The 12,752-nt window shown below is 33.9% G+C and overlaps 1 protein-coding gene across 5 annotated transcripts in view; it reads right to left on the minus strand.

Moving 5' to 3' along the window:
- Window positions 1-12,752, minus strand: part of LOC127156274 (cytosolic carboxypeptidase 4) — a 249,185-nt gene that overhangs the window by 106,488 nt on the left and 129,945 nt on the right. The window lies entirely within an intron of this gene.

Consider the following 12,752-nt stretch of genomic DNA (forward strand, 5'->3'; position numbering starts at 1 on the left):
TCTTTCAGATGTCAGTTTTACATACATTCTAAATCATAAACATCTTACAGACACCTAATAGACGTCTATTTGACATCTGATAGGAAACGTCCAATAGACGTATTGCAGATGCGCAAACTACGTCTTGCAGATGTTTTGCAGATGTAAAAATAGACGTCTCCGAGATCCTTCCTTCTGATCCCAACATTAGGAAAGAATGGATGGACTTTATTTTTAATAAAGTTCCAGACCGCATCAGTAAGAACTTGGTTCTTTGTTCACTTCATTTTACCACAGGTTTGTTCACAAACAAGGCACAATTCGATGCAGGATTTTCAGGGAGATTGAAGCTAAAAGACGATGATGTGCCGACTACATTGGATCCGACAATAATGTTGCACCACACAAGTGAGAGTACCTGTTTTTAATATCTGGTCACTATTGCTTTGTCTCTTATTACAGATCGTTTGATATGTACTGAGTATTTCTACGTCCATTTGTGAAGGATGTAGGCTGTCAAACATGCACAACTGTTAGCCAATCATAGCAGGGGGCATTTACTTTTGAGTCTACAATCCGTCACGTCTATTTAACTCTTAAATGCATACCTCGGTTCTTTAGTGACCCGGGACGTCATTTACTACCCTCTCCCTCCTTCATTTTTTAAAGTTTGACATCAGCCTTCTTAGTATTCTTTAATCTATTAATTATGAAGAAAAAAATATCAAGAAAAAAATAATAAAATATAAAAAATGTCTGTTTTTGATTAATTTTTTGTAAAAAGTGTATAGGGTCGCTAGAGACCCAAGGTGTGTAATAGCGTAAGTATATTTTTTGTGCACAAAAATATGTAAATATCTAACGACTAAATACATGCAATTCACCTTTAGTCCTCGAGATGGCACTGTAATGATGTAATATATTACTCGTAATTGTCGCAAACATAAAACAAAAGAATATCATCAGCAAAATTTGAATTGGTTTAAATGGCTTTACTGCAGAGCAATTACTGTATGCAATAAAATATAAATGTCACTGTCATTTGATGGTGGGTGTGGTGAATAAGCTGCTGCTAATGATTTTGAAGTCATTGAAAATGATAGTTTTGAGAATATGATTGAGATCACGAATATGAGCCAGATGCTGAATGTACTGTGGAAGTGTGCTCTGATGATAACGGCGATGGTAAAGTCATCTGCTTAATTTGAACTCTAAGTTTCAAAAGGTAACTACATATGCTTTATTCTATTCTTCTGTAATTGGTCCCAAAATATTAAGAGAGTTTTTTGCTTTTGCAGCAAATCCATGCTAGATAAGTAGGTCCGGGTTGCTAAAGACCCAAATATGTAAAAGTGATTGGCGAGTCATGCATTTAAGGGTTAAACAGAGGGTTCTGATGAGTAGCGACAAGCACAAAAAAAAAAAAAAAAAGAAAAAAACAAGGACAAAAATCAGCCTATTACTTCCAAATGACGTTTTTTGATGTAAAAATCTTGCTAACATCATACTTGGACCTCAGAGAACACCACAAAATTAAAAAAAGGCAGTTTATGACCCCTTTAAACGGTCTGAATTCAGGTTTTTAGCAAGCTAGCACAAAAAAAAAAACTACTGAATGCAAATATATTAAAAGTTTCTTTAAGGACTTGAGTCTCTAAATTAAACTCTTTAAACAGTTCACATACACTGCCCTGGAAAAAGTTTTTTTTTTTTTTTTTTTTTAGAAACTTTTATTCAGCAAGGTTGCATTAAATTGGTCAAAAGTGTGTAGACATTTACACATACACCTCGCAGAATCTGCAAAATCTTAATTATTCCACCAAAATAAGAGGGATTATATAAAATGCATGTTCATTTTTGTTTAGCACTGACCAGAATAATAATAATAATTTCACATAAAATACTGTGTTGTTACCGGAATGTGTGTGTTTTTTTTTTTTTTTTTTGGTTTAGTGATAGTTGTTCATGAGTTCCTTGTTTGTCCTGAACAGTTAAACTGCCTGCTGTTCTTCAGAAAAATCCTTCAGGTTCCACAAATTCTTTGGTTCTTCAGCATTTTTGTGTATTTGAACCCTTTCCAACAATGACCGTGTGATTTTGAGATCCAGCTTTTCACACTGAGGACAACTGAGGGACTAAGTATTTTCTGTAGCTTCTGAAGGGCAGTACTAAATGAAAAAAAAAAAAGATATTTAGAAAAAATAAGAAAAATGTACACATCTTCATTACGTTCAAAAGTTTACACCCCCGGTTCTTAATGAATCGTTTTTTCCTTCGGAAGCATCAGTGAGCTTTTGAATCTTCTGTAATAGTTGCATATGAGTCCCTCAGCTGTCCTCAGTGTATTTTTTATTTTTATTTTTTTTTTCCCCAAAGGTTTTCTTTTGATCTTGTTCTTTTGAACTGTATTCATAACCTTATTATGTTGTTACATTTCACTTCCATTATTTTGTGGTAAATAAAGAAAAGTATACACTGTAATTATGAAACAAACTACATATTTGTAACTAGACAAGTGTGAAATTAATGTGGGGGAAAAAAATCATACTCTAAATTCCATGTGGATTTACACAAACTGAGAAAGTCAAAAAGTGTTAGGTTGTGCCCTGCTTTCCCCCTAATTACATTTAAGTCTAAATTCACATCAGTGGGCCAGTGAACTTATCAATGCTTCATGTTTACCAGTCCAGCTTTTACTGCAAGCAGCACGAGCAGGAAAGCTGATCAGGAACACTGGGACACGACACTGCAGGCTATGTACAGCTGATGTGCAATTCGTATGGGAGTTCACGATGTCGGAAACCCAATTCTTTTTGACATTACCGACAGACGCTTTTGACAACAGCCTGTGTGATGAATACAGCCAGAGATGAAAACATAACCTCAGAACGCCTGAGTCTGTTCACACCTCTTGTTTTGTCCCACGCTAAGCAAAAGCAGGAAGTGAGCTCTGTAATCTCACCCCCCAACGTGTCGCTCGGCAAGATAACACCAGACGCCAAACTGCTGTTTGTCACAAGTCACATCCGCTAACGTCTCCCGGTCCCTTCAGTCAACAAAAGATTGTTGAACGGATTGTCTTTTTCCAATTTCAACAAGGCAATCACACAGATCGCTGTGAATGCTAACGCTACATGCTACATAAACAGTGCAGAGAGACAGCTAAACTTCACACCTTTTATCAGCAAACTCAAATAAATGTGTACATTTCTGTGCTTTTCAGAAGTTCCTGTACACATTTGATAAGTTTAAAATGAATACATTGTAAAACTAGCCACAAACGCTGCACTGTACTGAAGTAATGGCTGCTGGAAGTTAAACTTTGTCATCACAGGAATAAATTACATGCTACATTAAAACAGAAAACAGTTCTTTGGAAATTGTAATTTTACAATATTCACATCTCCAAGTTGTTGCAGTCAACAGAAAATTGCTGAACATGTTGTCTTTTTTCCAATTTCAGCCTTTGAATTACACAGATCTCTGTGAATGCTAACGCTACAAGTTACATAAACAGCAGAGAGAGTGATAAACTTCACACCTTTTATCAGCAAACTCAAATAAATGTGTATATTTCTGTGCTTCTCAGAGGTTCCTGTACACATTTGATAAGTTTAAAATGAATACATTGTAAAACTAGCCACAAAACAATAGCTGCACTGTACTGAAGTAATGGCTGCTGGAAGTTAAACTTTGTCATCACAGGAATAAATTACATGCTACATTAAAACAGAAAACAGTTCTTCGGAAATTGTAATTTCACAATATTCACATCCCCAGGTTGTTGCAGTCAACTAACCTAACCAGCACATGCTGGTTTTTTCAACAGGAAACTAGCCACAAACAATAGCTGCACTGAGACACTAAGGTAATGGGCTGCTGAAAATTCAGCTTTGTTATTGTAGGAATAAATTACATGTTAAAATACATTAAAAGAAAAATGTACATTAGAAAAATACATTAGAAAAAAAGTTACTGGAATTTGTAATAATTACACAATATTTATATCTCCCAGTTGTTGCAGCCAACAAAATATTGCTAAACGGATTTACTTTTTCCAGTTTCAACAAGGCAATCACGCAGATCGCTGTGAGTGCTAACGCTACATGCTACAAACAATGCAGAGAGAGGTAAACTTCACACCTTTTATCAGCAAACTCAAAATATGTTTATATCTGTGTACTTCTCGGAAGTTACTGTACACATTTGATAAGTTTCAAATTAATATATTGTAAAACTAGCCACAAACAATAGCTGCCTTGTGACACTGAGGTAATGGCTGCTGGAAATTCAGCTTTGTTATCGCAGGAATAAATTACATGTTTAAACCCAAGTGAAAAAAAACAGCAACCTGACCAGCATAAACCAGCAAAGGACCATCAAAAACCAGCAAAAACCAACAAAGGACCAGCATAAACCAGCAAAGGACCAGCATAAACCAGCAAAGGACCAGCAAAAACCAGCAAAGGACCATCAAAAACCAGCAAAAACCAACAAAGGACCAGCATAAATCAGCAAAGGACCAGCAAAAACCAGCAAAGGACCAGCTTAAACCAGCATCAAAACATTCCTAACCAGCATCCCAGCATCAAAACATGCCTACCAGCATATGTTGTTTTTTTTTCACCAGGGAATACATTAAAACAGAAAGAAATTACTGGAAATTGTAATAATTCCACAATATTTATATCTTCCAGTTGTTGTAGTCAACGGTAAACAAATGATCTTTTTCCAGTTTCAACAAAAGAATCACACAGCTGTGAATGCTAACACTACATGCTACATAAGCAGCACAAAGAGAGCTAAACTTCACACCTTTTATCAACAAACTCAAAAAATGTGAACATCTCTGTGCTTCTCAGAGGTTCCTGTAACATTTGATAAGTTTAAAATAAATATATTGTAAAACTAGCCAATAGCTGCATTGTGACACTGAGGTAATGGCTGCTTGAAATTAAGCTTTGCTATCACAGGAATAACTTGCACGTTAAAGTACACTAGAAGAGAAAAAAGTTACTGGAAATTGTAATAGTTTCACAATATTTATATCTCCCAGTTGTTGCAGTCAGCAAAATATTGCTGAACAGATTGTCTTTTACCAATTTCAACAAAACAATTACACAGCTCACTGTAAATGCTAACACTACATGCTACATAACAGTGCCGAAAGAGCTAAACTTTACACCTTTTATCAGCAAACTCAAAATATGTTTATGTGTACTTCTCAGAGGTTCCTTGATAAGTTTAAAATGGATATATTGTAAACTAGCCACAAACAATAGCTGCATTGTGACACTGAGGTAACAGCTGCTGGAAATTCAGCTTTGTTATCGCAGGAATAAATTACATGTTTTAATGCTGGGATGCTGGTTAGCTAGGTTTTGATGCTGGTTTAAGCTGGTCCTTAGCTGGTTTATGCTCATCCATTGCTGGTTTATGCTGGTCCTTGACCAGTAACATGACCAGGTAAGGACCAGCTTAAACCAGCATCAAAACCTACCTAACCAGCATCCCAGCATCAAAACATACCAGCATATACTGTTTTTTTCACCAAGGTACACTAGAACAAAAAAAAAAGTTACAGGAAATTGTAATAATTTCACAATATTTATATCTCCTAGTTGTCGCAGGCAGCATAAGATTGCTGAACGGATTGTGTTTTTCCAATTTCAACGAGACAATCACACAGATCGCTGTGAATGCTACATGCTACATAAACAACACCAAGAGAAAGCAAAACTTCACACCTTTTATCAGCAAACTCAAATAAAGTACATTTCTGTGCTTCTCAGAGATTCCTGTACACATTAATAAGTTGAATACATTGTAAAACTAGCCACAAAACAATAGCTGCACTATACCGAAGTAATGGCTGCTGGAAGTTTAACTTTGTCATCACAGGAATAAATTACCAGCAAACACAAAAAATGTGAACATTTGCATACTTCTCAGAAGTTCCTGTACACATTTAAGAAGTTTAAAATAAATATAGCCTACTGTAGGATTAGTCAAAAACAGTAGCCACTTTGTATGTTTCTAAAGTAAATGGCCTGTATATAATGGCAATTTAATGAAAATATGTTTCTAAGCATAAGTATTCTATATAAAAAGTCATAGCTGATTATAATCTAATTTTACAGCTGGTAAGCCACAAATATGAGTCTGAAGTAATCATAATCGTATTATATTATCTAACAGTACTGTAAAATAGTTTGTGCTAATAGCATTTCACAATGAACGCTGCTTTCACAGCTTCATAAACATTTTTTTCCTCTATGTTAAAATATGATTCAAAACGGACACAGGGTTTCACAAAACATCAGACCCCTTGACCTACATTATGGATATTTCCCTTCGAAATTTCTAAAGTCTGTGATGAATTTGATGGAAGCAAATGTGACCTTTTCACACATTGTCATTTCCATTTCAAAGGGCTTGCAACACCGCTGTATTTATATCTTTGCAATACTGCATTACCATATAAATGAAACTGACGAAAGTACCCATATTTAGAAGACGTCCAATCTTAAAGGTGAGCTCTGCCGCTTTCTAAGCGTACGGTGGACTTTATGGAGGTGCATTTGTGAATTCTGTTTCTAAACTTTCAGCTTTTGAACACACAACAGTAAGAAATTGAATAAAACTACAAGGTTATTTATCTAAATACACAGCGCATACATTAATGTTGCTTCCCGACTGCAGCTACATCACTTTCAGTGTCGACAGACTTGGCGCCTGTGTTATTGAGGATGTGAGATCAGCGCTAAAGGCATCGAACGCTCTCCCACGTACCTCAGACCTGTCACCAAGCAACAAGCTGCCCTGAAACTGTTAATAAAGGCCCCCCACACAGGAAGTAATACCCTAAAGGAGAATTTACGCTTTGTTGAAGTGAAATCTAAATTCGTCATGGTAATTTGTGGGAGCTCATGGGAAAATAAACACTGAATGGGTTCAATAAGAGTGCAGGATTGCACATTTCTATAAGGTGAACGTCACAGTCCAAAAAAACATCAAATTAGACCAGTGATTTTCAATGCATGGACAAAAATAAAATACAGCTTTTGTTTTCCACAGAAGAAAGTCATTCAGGTTTGGAAATGTCACAAGGCCAATAAATTCTATAAAAATATAAATCTATGGATGCCCGTTTCTGCCACTGAATAAATTTTTTTTAAAAAAGTAACTGCGACTGTTTTTTTTTCTCACAATTGCGAGTTTTATATCTTGCAATTCTGACTTTGTAACTCGGAATTGCGAGTTTATATCTCACATTTCAGAAAAAAAATATGAGAACTGCAAATAAAAAAGTCAGAACTTTTATCTTGCAATTCTAAGTTTATATCTCACAATTCTAAAGAAAGTCAGAATTGCAAGAAAAAATTGTGAGGTGTAAGCTTGTATTTGTAAGGAAGTCAGAACTGCAAGAAGTAAGTCTGAAATTTTATTTAAAAAGTCAATGATGATTTTATTTCTCGCAATTGTGAGTTTTAATCTCACAATTCTAAGAAAAAAGTCAGAACTGCGTAAAAAAGTCAGAATTGCAAGATGGATTTGTGAGAAAAAAAAAGTCAATTGTGAAAAAAAGTCAATTTTTATCTCGCAATTCTGACTTTCGTTCTCGCAATTGCGAGTTTATATCTCACAATTCACGGAAAAAAGTCTGAAATGCAAAAAAAGTTGGAATTTTTATATCGTAATACTCACTTTATTTCTTGCAATTGCGAGTTAATATCTCACAATTTTAAGAAAAAGTCAGAATTGCAAGATGTAAAGTCGCATTTGTGAGAAAAAAGTCTGATTTGCAAGAAAAAATTCTGAATTGTGAAAAAAGTCTGAATTTTTACTCTGCAATTGCAAGTTTATATCTCACAATTCTAAGGAAAAAAGTCAAAATTGCAAGATGTTATGTTATGAGTTTATTTTGTGAGAATTGCAAAAAAAAAAAAAAAGTCTGCAAGTCTGTTTTAATATTTCTAAGTTCATTTCTCGCAATTATGTTTTTATACATTTTTACGAGTTTATATTTCACAATTCCGAGAAAAAAAGTCAGAATTGCAAGATGTAAACCTGGATTTGTGAAAAAAATTAATATTAGAAATATTAAAACAGACTTGCAGACTTTTTTTTTTTTTTTTTTTTTTTTTTGCAATTCTCACAAAATAAACTCACAATAAACTCAACAAACATAACATCTTGCAATTTTGACTTTTTCCTTAGAATTGTGAGATATAAACTCGCAATTGCGAGAAATAAAGTCAGAATTGCGAGATAAAAATTGACTTTTTCGCAATTCAGACTTTATTTCCAGCAATTCCGAGTTTATATCTCACAATTCTAAGAAAAAGTCAGAATTACGAGAAAAAAGTCAGAATCGCAAGATGTAAATGTGCATTTGTGAGACAAAAAGTCTGAATTCCAGGAAAAAAAGTCTGAATTGCAAAAAAAAAAAAGCCAATTTTTATTATTTTGCAATTCTGACTTTATTTCTCACAATTGCAAGTTTATATCTCACAATTCTAAGGAAAAAAGTCAAAATTGCAAGATCTTATGTTATGAGTTTATTTTGTGAGAATTGCAAAAAAAAAAAAAAAAAAAAAAAAAAAAAAAGTCTGCAAGTCTGTTTTAATATTTCTAAGCTCATTTCTCGCAATTATGTTTTTATACATTTTTATGAGTTTATATTTCACAATTCTGAGAAAAAAAGTCAGAATTGCAAGATGTAAACCTGGATTTGTGAAAAAAAAAGTCTGAATTGCGAAAAAGTCCATTTTTATCTCGCAATTCTGACTTTATTTCCAGCAATTCCGAGTTTATATCTCACAATTCTAAGAAAAAGTCAGAATTACAAGAAAAAGTCAGAATCGCAAGTAAATGTGCATTTGTGAGAAAAAAAGTCTGAATTCCAGGAAAAAAGTCTGAATTGCAAAAAAAAAAAAAAAAAAGCCAATTTTTATTATTTTGCAATTCTGACTTTATTTCTCGCAATTGCGAGTTTATATCTCAAGATTCCAAGAAAAAAAAGTCAAAATTCCAAGATGTAAACTTGCATTTGTGAGTAAAAAAAATGTCTGAGCTGCAAAACAAAGTTGTGAAAAAAGTCTGATTTTTTACCTTGCAATTGCAAGTTTATATCTCACAATTTAAAAAAAAGTCAGAATTGCAAGATGTAAACTCGCATTTGTGAGAAAAAAGTCAGAATTCCGAAAAAAAAAATTAATTGAGAAAAAAGTCAGAATTTTTACCCTGCAATTCTGAGTTTATTTCTCACAATTATGTTTTTATAAGTTTTTACGAGTTTATATCACACAATTTTGAGAAAAAAAGTCAGAATTGCAAGATGTAAATTTGCATTTGTGAGAAAAAGAAAGTCAGAATTTATTTAGCTTGAAATTGTTAGTTTATATCATGCAAAATGACTTGACAGAACTGCGAGTTTGTATTTTGCAATTATGAGAAAAAAGTAAAAATTGTGAGATGTTAACTTGCAATTGCGAGAAAAAAGTAAAAAATTGTCAGATTAAAAAAAAAAAAACTGTAATTATCTTTTTCCATTTTGTATTCAGTGGTGGAAATGAACTTCCATAAAAATCAAACTTTATACAAACGTCCTCAAACAATGTTCCTCAACAAAGAACACATACCAAGACCAAGTGCCTGTATTACAGCAGGAGGATGAATAAATGATGACAGAATCAGATTTTTTTGTTAGTAAATATCTTTTTAAGAGCTTGGAACTGTGATTATACGTACACAGATCAATTCTTGACCTCACTTCCTCTATTCTTTTGTCCATAAATACCACAAAGTTCATAAAAAATAATCTGGCTGGTAACACAGTTCCAGACTTGGAGCCTATAACTTCAGAAGATCATGTCTTTATCATCCACACGCTTGTTATGAGTTCACTGGAGGAATAAATCCTCGCTCGGATGAAAAGAGCGAGTCTCCTTTAACTCGCCGCCCACTGATCTACACCTCCATTCTCTGAGCATCCTCTCTAATACAGTTAGCATGCGTGATCAATAGCACTGCATACAGAAGCTCCTGTACACATGACTGGAGATAAGGAGAAGGCCACGCAACGGAGGAGACCCCGGTCTCTCAGCGAGGAAATCAGGTCACCCTCGGCTGTGAAGAAGCCGCGAGGAGAATCGATCATTTTCTGGCTGTGAATAGAGTGTTGATAAGCCAGGGAGGAGAGCTCTTAAATAGGGACGGCCACGGAGTTGACCTCCGTATTGGTTTTACACATGTAAATACTATCTAGCCGGGAACAGCAGGGGAGATATGACGATATCTGGTAGATTAAAACACGTTGGCATTTGTCTTTTTCATTTCAGCACTCAATTCCAAGGGCAAAAAGGTGACTGCCTTAATGTGTGCGGCTCTGTTGGACAAGATGGTGACTGAACTTTCAAGCGGGAAGAAATAGCCTGCTTACAGATGCCCAAGGCAATCATGAATATTCTAGTGCCAAACGCAGGGACCTGCAACAGTGATATTACAGCAAGAGGTCATATATAACCTGCAGGCTATGATGGAAAGATTTTTTGTTTAAAACGATATATAGCGTGACCTGTCATTGACAAACAGGAAATCTATCTATCTATCTATCTATCTATCTATCTATCTATCTGCATTTATGTTTACGGTAAATATTTTATAAAAATCAGCTAACCATTAAAAATTAATATCGTGTGTGTGTGTGTTCACCACACCATGAAAACCTGGGTAAGAATCAAGATATATAATCTAAAAATAAAGAAATATATATCCAGGTTTTATATATATATATATATATATATATATAGATAGATAGATAGATAGATAGATAGATAGAAATTGAAATTGAAATTGAAATTTTTGCCTTGCTGATGTTACTAAATATTGTGTGACTAAAACTAAATATTTTGTTGCCCAAACCATCAAAAAAAAAAAAAAAAAAAAGAATCAGGATTTCTGACAAACTTAAGATCAGAACCTGGAAATTTAGTTTAATCGAGTCCGAGATATCAAATATGAAATGTCAAAACTAAAGATAGATAGAACAAACAAATCGAACTCTAGAATGGTAGACAGACCAACCGACCGAACAAAAGATTGATAGATAGACAAATGAACAAACAAATGAATAAACAAACGAATGAACGAATGACAGATAATTTTTGCCTTCAAATATAAGATTTCAGAACGAACAAATGAATGGACAAACAAAAAAAAATACTAGCTAGGACAATAGAATGATACATAGAATTATAGAAATAATGATAGTTCGAACTATAGAATGATAGCCTGATAAACAGACAGAACAAACGAATGAATGATAGATAATTGTTGCCTTCAAATGAGCTGTCAGGACTAAAGACAGTGATAAACTGACAAAATGAACAAACGAACGAACGAACGATAGATAGACAGATGATAGATAGATAGATAGATAGATAGATAGATAAACAGATAAACAGACAGAACGAACAAACAAGCAAATGAGCAAATGAACGATAGATAATTGTTGCCCTTAAATATGAGATGTCAGAACTAGACAAGAGATAGAACGAGCAAACAAACAATAGATAGAATGTTAGAAAAATTGATAAAACAACAGAATGATAGAAAGAATGATAGATTGAACTATAGAATGATAGACAGAGACAGAACAAACAAACAAACGGACAAATGAACAAACAATGATTGTTAGATAGATAGATAGATAGATAGATAGATAGAATGATAAAATAGAAAGAATGATAGACTGATAGATAAACAGACAAACAAACCAAACAATATGTAACTGCTGCCTTCAAATATGAGATGTCAGAACTAAAGACAGAGGTAGAATGAACAAACAAACAATAGAACAATAGAATAGATAAAACAAAACGACAGACACACAGACAGAACAAACAAATGAAACAAACAAACAAATGAACAAATGAACAACAGATAATGGTTGCCATCAAGTATGAGAAATCAGAACTAAAGACAGATAGAACGAACAAACGGAAGAAAGAACAAACAAACTAATGATCAACAGACAGACAGACAGATGATAGATAGATAGACAGATAGATAGATAGAACAAATGAATGACAGCTAGAATGATAGAATGATAGACAGAATGACAGACTGAACTATAGAATTGACAGCCTGACAGACACAGACAAACTGAACGGACGAACGAATGATAGGTAATTGTTGCCTTCAAAAATGAGATGTCAGAACTAAAGACAGAGATAGAATGAACAAACAAACAAACGATAGATAGATAGAATGTTAGAATGATAGAACAATAGAATAGAAAGAATGATAAAATGACTATGTTTACATGGACATCAGTAATCCAACTATTTACTTAATTCTGAATAAGACAATGTTATAATTAAGGTGTTTACATGAGTTCCTTTTAGAATATTCCTTTCATGTTCCTGTTTTACATGTTATAGTACATAAATCGATTAATGGCACACGTCATTACGTCCCCACATCACGTTTCAACATACAGTTCATCTCTGTTATGCTGCCATATACAGTTTGGAGTGTTTCATTTTTAATTTTACGAAAGCTTCAAGTGCAGTTAATTATTTGTAATGCTAAATGTAATTTGAGTTTACTTCGACTAAAGTCATGCTCGGGTTCAGGTAATCAAAAATCTCTGTTTACATGGCAGATTCTTAATCAGAGTATTATCTTAATCGCGTTCAAATCAGAATATCGTCGTCCATGTAAGCGTACTCACTGAATGATAGCCTGATAGATAGACAGACAGACAA

This window comes from Labeo rohita, chromosome 25 (genome assembly GCF_022985175.1).
Source record: "Labeo rohita strain BAU-BD-2019 chromosome 25, IGBB_LRoh.1.0, whole genome shotgun sequence".
NCBI lineage: Eukaryota > Metazoa > Chordata > Actinopteri > Cypriniformes > Cyprinidae > Labeo > Labeo rohita.